The sequence below is a fragment of the Stomoxys calcitrans genome, chromosome 1 (genome assembly GCF_963082655.1).
Source record: "Stomoxys calcitrans chromosome 1, idStoCalc2.1, whole genome shotgun sequence".
Classification (NCBI taxonomy): Eukaryota; Metazoa; Arthropoda; class Insecta; order Diptera; family Muscidae; genus Stomoxys; species Stomoxys calcitrans.
This window is the reverse complement of record NC_081552.1, coordinates 157,724,791-157,733,889: the sequence shown is the minus strand read 5'-3', so window position 1 is coordinate 157,733,889 and position 9,099 is coordinate 157,724,791.

Genomic DNA, 9,099 nt, shown 5'->3' with positions numbered 1-9,099 from the left:
CTTAATTTTTTCAACAAGAACAAAAATGAATAGAATTGTATTTATTTTAACGCAGTAATATATGTTATTGAACCGTTCAACATAAGATTGTTGTTGTTGATCCTCGTCAAGGTGAGCAAGCTCGATCGCCGCGGGAACAGGATGCCACTGGCCATTTAAAGGTGCCTATAACTCACCTTACCATATCGAGCATCATAGGCACTCAGGATTTGTGCAAGAGCCGGTGCTGCCCGGCCTCTTACTGAGACTCACCGCTCGATACCGCTGATTGTCCGCGACTGCCGTTGCAGCTACTCCATATGGAGCATTCCACTTTCCGCAGCCTGTGGACGCGCGTGTGGTGATCACAGCTTTCCCGTACCGGGAGTTTAGAAAGGTAGGAAAAGATTGGTATTTTTTTCTTTTTTATTATTCCATGTGCTGCCAGGGTAGCCAGTTGCAACTTATCTGTTCACGTGATCAAACGAGTTATCACGAACACAAACTGCCGCACACCCGTCCATATTAAACGATTGGGAGAAAGTATTGGGTTGCCTAAAAAGTAATTGCGGATTTTTTAAAAGAAAGTAAATGCATTTTTAATAAAGCTTAGAATGAACTTTAATCAAATATATAATTGCCATTTTGTTCGATAACCTTTTGCCATCTTCCTGGCAAATTTAGTATTCCACGCTCATAGAACTTCTGGCCTTTATCTGCAAAAAACTGAACCAAGTGCGATTTTATAGCCTCATCATTGCCGAAAGTTTTACCATTTAAGGAGTTCTGCAAAGATCGAAATAAATGGTAGTCTGATGGTGCAAGGTCAGGGCTATATGGTGGATGCATCAAAAGTTCCCAGCCAAGCTCATTCAGTTTTTGGCGAGTGACCAAAGATGTGTGCGGTCTAGCGTTGTCCTGGTGGAATATGACACCTTTACGATTGACCAATTCTGGCAGTAAACATCCGAATTAATGGTTTGGTTCCTTGGAAGCAGCTCAAAATATACCACACCCTTCCAATCCCACCAAACAGACAGCATAACCTTCTTTTGGTGGATATCAACCTTTGAAGTGGTTTGAGCTGGTTACCATGCTTGGACCATGATCGTTTTCGACTAACGTTGTTGTAAACGATCCATTTTTCATCTCCAGTTATGATTCGATTTAAAAACGGATCGAATTCATTGCGTTTAAGGTGCATATCACAAGCGTTGATTCGGTTTGTTAAATGAATTTCTTTCAATACATGTGGTACCCATATTAAAATTGGCGCCAAACAAACAAATGTAAACAAAATTTCGCGCACCTTTTGCTAAAGCAAGCTAAAAGTAACAGCTGATAACTGACAGAAGAAAGAATGCAATTACAGAGTCACAAGTCGTTGAAAAAATTTGTCAACGCCGACTATATTACTACTACTGGGTTGCCCAAAAAGTAATTGCGGATTTTTTTAAAAGAAAGTAACTGCATTTTTAATAAAACTTAGAATGAACTTTAATCAAATATACTTTTTTTCTAAAGCAAGCTAAAAGTAACAGCTGATAACTGACAGAAGAAAGAATGCAATTACAGTCACAAGCTGTGAAAAAATTTGTCAACGCCGACTATATGAATAATCCGCAATTACTTTTTGGGCAACCCAATAATAAGGTGATAGCAGCTGCCATAATGAACTCCACCAGCTCATTGTAGTCATCATAATTAACAATCCAATGCCAGCCGGTTGTACGTACTGGATTGACCCGAAGGAGTTATCCATCGGCAAGGGCTGCCGCCTGAGTGTACAACACACTGCTACAACAACAACAACATCATAATTAAAAGAAAGTAAAACATCATCAAGACCGTACTTCTGAAATACCATAAATATATTAAGGGTTACCACACACCCCATTTTGTTAATGAAAAACGGATGCACTTAAAAATGGAGTGCTGTTCAGTTTCAGGTACATTGCACGTCACACACAAAAAATCACTTTCTACACCTACTTTGTAGAGGAACATCTTATTAAACAAATGACCAGTAAATAATCCTCTTGATTGCATAGGGATTTCCATAACACTTCTAGAACTATGGCTAAGTAAAAAACCGCTAGCTTTTGAGGTAGAATATTGTACAAAACGTTGATTCTATTCATCTTTTAAATCTCTTTTCAGCTTTCACAGCATCTCATCCCAGTTCAAAGTAGTTTTCACCGGCGTTCCAGCCAGGGGTGCCAACCAATCAACATGCTCGTTTATTACACCCCTGATTCCAGGAGTCCACACCTCATGAACCTCACTCAAAGAGGCCCGCCTCGCCTCGGAGTGAATTTCAGCAACAATGCAGTTATAAGTGCCTCCACTGGATAAAGCCTCTCAAGCCGCAAGGCTTTCCGTGAAAACCACACATCTTCTAAATCCATCCTCACATGCAATATCAATTGCCTTGTTAATGGCCCACAGTTCGCCAAAGGTGCTAGAGGTAGAGCAATACAATCGAAAAAGGATTTGATGTCCATTTGATTCAACAAAAAAACCGCAGACAGTGGAATCAGCAGTAACAGACGCATCAGTATTAGTAAATCCATCACGTTTATAATCATAAATTTCATTGCAATACAACGCCTTTATTTTTTCATTGGATATGTTATTCTTACTTGTAATCAAATTCGTTCGCACAACCGTCCTGCTCATTTCAACGACACCAGCAGTATTCAAATGATCGAAAATGTATTTGAATTTGTAGTAAACAGAACTCAAAGCAGATTTAACAGGAGGATTATCAGCCATCATAGCATATAACACAGGATTATTTATTTTCATTTCCATGATTTCTCCGGCTGAGACGTTGTCGATCGGGCATACTCTATTTTTGATCTCACCAAACTTTTAAAGAGATTAATGGCAATTAAAGGGGGATTACCCCACCCCCAATAATATCCAGGGACATAAAAAGAAGTAGCGGAGAAAGGCAACTCCTCTGAGGCAAGCCATCCTTATCAACAATCTGCTCATTTTCCAACTTCAGTGTCCTTTTAGACAGAAAATTCGCCATCCTATTTATTGGGTTGCCCAAAAAGTAATTGCGGATTTTTTAAAAGAAAGTAAATGCATTTTTAATAAAACTTAGAATGAACTTTAATCAAATAAACTTTTTTTTACACTTTTTTTCTAAAGCAAGCTAAAAGTAACAGCTGATAACTGACAGAAGAAAGAATGCAATTACAGAGTCACAAGCTGGGCAAAAATTTGTCAACGCCGACTATATGAAAAATCCGCAATTATTTTGGGGCAACCCAATACAAACAAACCATCAATGCCAGCATCATCCAACAATCCAACCAACTGAGAAATGTTGACACAGTTGTATGCATTTTCAATATCCAGGGACATAAAAAGAACCTTAAATCTATTGTGTTTGAGAATAGCACATCGAGGTAAAAAATCATCCAAACAGACAGATGCGGATTTATTCTTGCGATATGCAAAGCTTCTGCTCGCTCTTCAATCTGCTGACAAATCACCTCCTTGATCATCAAATTTGCAACCTTCAAGAAGACCGATATAAGCGAAATTGGTCTAAATATGCAACATTCGTCAGGTCTTAACCAGGCATAGGAATGGACACAATTTTAATAATTCTCCACACATAAGGCAAATTATTTTCGATAATCATATCGTTTATGGCCGTTAAAGTGAACTTCAGAGACATAATAGATAAAGACCAGCAGTGCTTTCTTTCTTCTATTAATGCATTTAAGAAATTCATTAAAATCAAAACCGGAACCTACCCGCCGACTTGGTGACACAGGTAGACCACTACCGTAAAGGACCTGTTCAATAAGGCAGGAAAGGTACGCAGCATTTCTGTCATAATTCCACTCATTCCTTGAACGATTTTTTCCTCTTTTCAAGTTGCCGAAAAATCAATAGGCATCTCTTGTGTTTGGACTACTATTTAGTTCTTCCAGTTTGAATTCAAAAGCTCTCCTTTAAGCCTGCTTAACCGATGCTTTCCAAGTTGTGTTGATCATATGCAAAGCCGATAAATTTTAGACGTTAGGATACTTTTTACCTTTCTTAACAAAGCCTCTAGATCCGAATTCTACCAAAATTTAGATGATTTTGCTTTAATAGTATGCATCGCCGCCTTAATCTCTTCTTTGAAATACCGTTGAATATCATGTACATTAGGCTCCAACTCCACATTTGCCAATGACCGAAACAATTTCTTCTTAGACAAAAACATGCCATACTTCATCTGGTCAATGTTAATTTCTAAACAGATCGGAAAATGGCTACTACCACCAAACATTACGTCCAAAACTTTCCATGAACATTTCGCATTGCCATTGGCAAAGGCCAGATTCAAAACAGAACCACCACTTTCAGCCAAATGTCTCTTAAAAGTCACATCACCATTATTCAGACATCTAAAGTTCGCCTCTATCATTAATTCCTCCAACTTTATGACTTTCCAATTGTATACGCTATCACCCCAGGCTTCAATTTGTGGATTAAAATCTCCAATAATGACTACATTGTCAAATGTTTCCAAAAAAAAAAAAAAAAAAAAAAATACACAGCATTCTCATTTGATGACTGAAATCCTCATTAGTGACAGACGGAGGTAGTGTTGCATGACCTCGCCGCAGACGATTTCCATGGCAGCCGGTTGTACGCACCGGATTGACCCGATGGAATCCTCATCGGCAAGAGCTGCCGCCTCAGTGTACGTGTTCTTCTTTTTTCGTCATGGGAGAGGCACATCCCGGAGTGCCTTCTCCGCACGCTTCTGGTCCGTGCCGGGATTGAAAAGAAACCCGGACCCTGGTTCTGTTCAGTTTGCCAGAACCACCTTCATCATCGGTCGGTGTCGGTGAGGTGTAACCGGTGCATGGAGTGGGTACATTTCCGTTCTTGCTCTAGCCTAACTTCACTACGGGAGTATAGTCATACTGGCTATGTCGCAAGGTGCTGTGCGAACATAGCCAGCAGTGGGTCACAAGCGTCGCCTTCGGCGTCCTCGTCGTCGGACTATGTGACACCCCCGACCTCTCCCGTACGGAAATTTTTGCAACGACAGCACCCTAGGCCTACTATTGCCAGGCCAGTGCCGGGAAGTGTATCGTTCTTGCAGTTAAACTGCAACGGACTACGAGGCAGGATCGATGAGATCGTAGACTGAAGTCGGAAGAGCATATCGGTCGCAGCGATCTAGGAGACAAAGCTTACCAACATCTGCAGCTTGCACAGTTGTCGCGGTTACAATGTGCTTCGTAAGGATCGCTCAAGGAATGGAGGTGGGGGATTGGACTTCGTTATACACCATTCCGTGCAGTATAGACCTATCTCGCCTACGCTTGACGCTAGTGACCCATACATGGAATGTATGGGGGTAGCAGTCAGGTCTGGTACTGCCGAGACAGAGATATACAACGTGTATATACCGCCGGTTGGTAGCTGTGTCCCGATTAATGGCCAGGCTTACAACCCCGACATAAGTGGGTTGCTATCTGGCCATAGTCGTCTGGTCCTGGGGGATTTTAATGCGCATCACACGTCATGGCATTCTCCTCTAGGTAACGACCAACGTGGCATAGCTTTGGCAGAGCAGATAGATAGCTCCACGTTTTGCACGGTGAATGAGAATGCCCCCACTAGGATTACGAGGAGGTGCAGCAGCTCGCCAGACATCTCAATTGCATCCCCTGATCTCCTGAGCGACGTATCCTGGCAAGCCGTCATCTCTTTGGGGTCAGACCACCTCCCCATAATTCTCACCATTGACCGACCACCCGACTTCATAACCTCTGAACGCCGGACGTTTATCAATTATAAGAAGGCCGATTGGACTGGCTTCAGAGAGTATACCAATCGCCGCTTCAGTGAACTGCCACCCCCCTCTGATGTGCTTGTGGCCGAGAGGAAATTCCGAGACATCATTAACGCAGCAGCCGCTCGCTTTATACCAGCCGGTCGAATACCCCAAGTGCGACCCAATTCCCGGCGCAAGCAATGGTACTCGCAGACGAGCGTGATGAGATTCGTGCTATGGACCCCGCTAACCCCAGAATCAGCGAGCTGAATCTGAAAATAAACAGGGAAACGAACATAAGCGGAATTTGTGGCTGGAACACTTGGAGCAATGTAACTTAGGCACCGGTGCAGGCAAACTGTGGGCCACTGTTAAGTCTCTCTCGAACCCCGGTAGACGGGACGACAGGACCTCAGTCACTTTTGGCGAGATAATAGTGACTGATACGAAGAGATGCGCCAGGTTGTTCAGCCGTCAATTTATTGTGCATCCCGAGAGAGACAGGGCAAGGAGGAGAGCCATTCGCCGTATTAGTGGTCTCCGAGCCGATGAACAGCCATCACAATTTACCGTGGGCGAAGTTACGAATGTCATCCGTGGCGCCAAATCTTCTAAGGCATTGGGCCCCGACGGAATCTCTACATTGATGTTGAAGAATCTGAATTCACCTGGAGTTCAGTACCTTACCACTGTCCTCAACCTGTCATTGAACACTCTTATACTTCCCGATGTCTGGAAAATGGGCAGAGTGATCTCGCTACTGAAGCCTGGAAAAGATCCGAGTTTGAGGGAGTCGTACAGACCGATCTCCCTTCTTTCACCAGTGGCAAAGGCGCTTGAGGCATTAATCCTCCCGAGCCTCGTAGGAGAATTTCCATTCGCCGAGCATCAACATGGATTTCGGAAACTGCACAGCACAACAACAGCTTTGCATGCCATCACCACACACATTTGCCGTGGCTTCAATCAACCCAGGCCATGTGATAGGACGGTCCTCGTGGCACTGGACCTATCGAAGGCATTCGACACGGTCAGCCATGCCAAATTATTTGAGGACATCGCCAAAACGTCCCTCCAGCCAGGCCTGAAACGATGGGTCGCGAATTATCTGTGTGGTCGCCAGTCATTTGAGGAATTTAGGGATAAGAAGTCGAAACACCGTAGAATGAAACAGGGAGTTCGCCAAGGTGGGGTGATATCTCCGGCACTGTTTAATCTCTACCTATCCTCCATTCCACCCCCTCCAGACGGCATAGAGATCGTATCATATGCGGACGATTGTACGATCATGGCATCAGGCCCCCACCCATTGATGACATCTGCGATAGGTTGAACGTCTACCTCAACGAGCTTGCCTCATATTTCGCTGCAAGAAATCTGAAGATATCGGCCACCAAATCTTCAGCCACACTGTTCACTACAAATACGCGTGAGGTGAATACTGAGCTGACTGTGATGGTCGATGGAGAAATGATTCCGACCATCAAGTGTCCCAAAATACTTAGCGTCACATTTGACAACTCTTACACATTCTCCTCACATGCCACAGCAATCTGCGATAAAGTCAAAAGTAGAAACAAGGTCCTCAAGTCACTTGCTGGCAGCACTTGGGGTGCAGACAAAGAAACCTTGTTGACCACGTACAAAGCAATTGGCCGGTCTGTGGTAAGTTATGCAGCGCCAGTGTGGTCTCGTCAACTTTGTGACACGCAGTGGAATAATATTCAGATCTGTCAGAATGCCGCCCTCCGAAATGCGACGGGCTGTCTCCTCAGTTCTCATGTGGACCACCTCCATCAGGAGACAAAGATCCTACCAGTGCGAAGACATAACTACATGCTGTCCAAGCAATACTTTTTGGGCTGTTATCGCAGAAACCATCCAAATCATCATCTTGCTGATAGATACCCACCGCCCAGAAGCCTTAAGGTAGATCCACACGATCTAGAGCGTGAGGCTCAGCGCTACAAGAGAGAACCTCTAGTTCAAGCGGGTCTGAACAACATTTATGCAGACGCGGTAATTGGCTACCGGGTGAATGTAGTCCTTCGAGAACGACCGCCACCCATTTCACCCGAAGAAATCGACCTCCCCCGGCAAACCAGAGTGGTTCTGGCAGATGCAGCCGCCTCAATTCCCACAGAGCTAGGTTTGATGCCGACGTGCAAGATGTATGTCCCGATTGTAACCAGGGACCGCACGATACACGTCACCTGTTTAACTTCCAGGCCAGACCCACTCGACTCAGACCCAGATCCCTGTGGGCGCACCCCATCTAGTCGCAGAGTTCCTGGGTCTTGACACTCAACAGAATCAAGCAGACGAAAGTTAGAACACAATAAACTGCTACAACAACAACCTGTCACATTGTTGCGTGTGGTGTTAACCCTGACGCAGGCATCTATGAGCATATGAATGGTATTCGACCTGTCGCCGGCGTAGACTTTTTTGCTCATTCCATGGAAACTCCTGATTGGATTATCGCCCGCTTTAATGTCTTGTGTCCATGATGCTTTTGCGGGAAATCCAGTAAAAGGGGCCTGGCCGGAGTGTATTGTTTAATTTGATTGTTTGCATGACGGCTTGTTTCGGCAAGCACTATTTTTAAGGCTCATGGATTAAATCCATGTGTGATTCCAAATGGGAACGAATCACAATGGCCAGTTGCTGTCTTTTTGGCAGGATTTTTAACAGGCGCCTACCTAAAATAGTTTTTTTTTTTTGGATTGGAATTTTGCGGCTGGCGTGATGATGTGTATGTCTGGTGGTTGGCTAAAGAAGAAACGTGTCTTTCAACATCTGATTGTATCTATCGTATTCCCATCATACAACATTGACAGATTGGCGGAGTTGCCACTGATGGGAGTAGAATTGGCAGCGACCAAGTCTAAAAGCGTCTGGCTGGGAGACATAATGGCAGCGGTTTTGTTGGTAGTTTCAAGGGAAAATGGGAAAGCACAAAAAAGGAGGGAAAGTTTGTGAAAATGGGGGAAAATAGAAAAGCGTCACCCAGAGAGTGTATAAAAGGGGCGAGAACAGAAAAGGCATGAAAAGAAAGTGTTTATAAGCCGTTGGGGCGACAAAAATTTAAAGTGCAGAATTGTGATCATTTTTGGCGTCAAGATATTGTACGTGAATACCGAAACATACACCAAACGTTTGTCCAAGACCGGATAAATACAGACTTTTATTATAAACATTTTTTTTGTACAAACGAAAAAGCAGCGTTGTGTGCTGGTGTTGATTTGGTGGCAAATTCTTTAATGTGAGTTTGAGTGCCTTTGTAGATAAGTCTAATAATGTAAAGTGTTGTACAT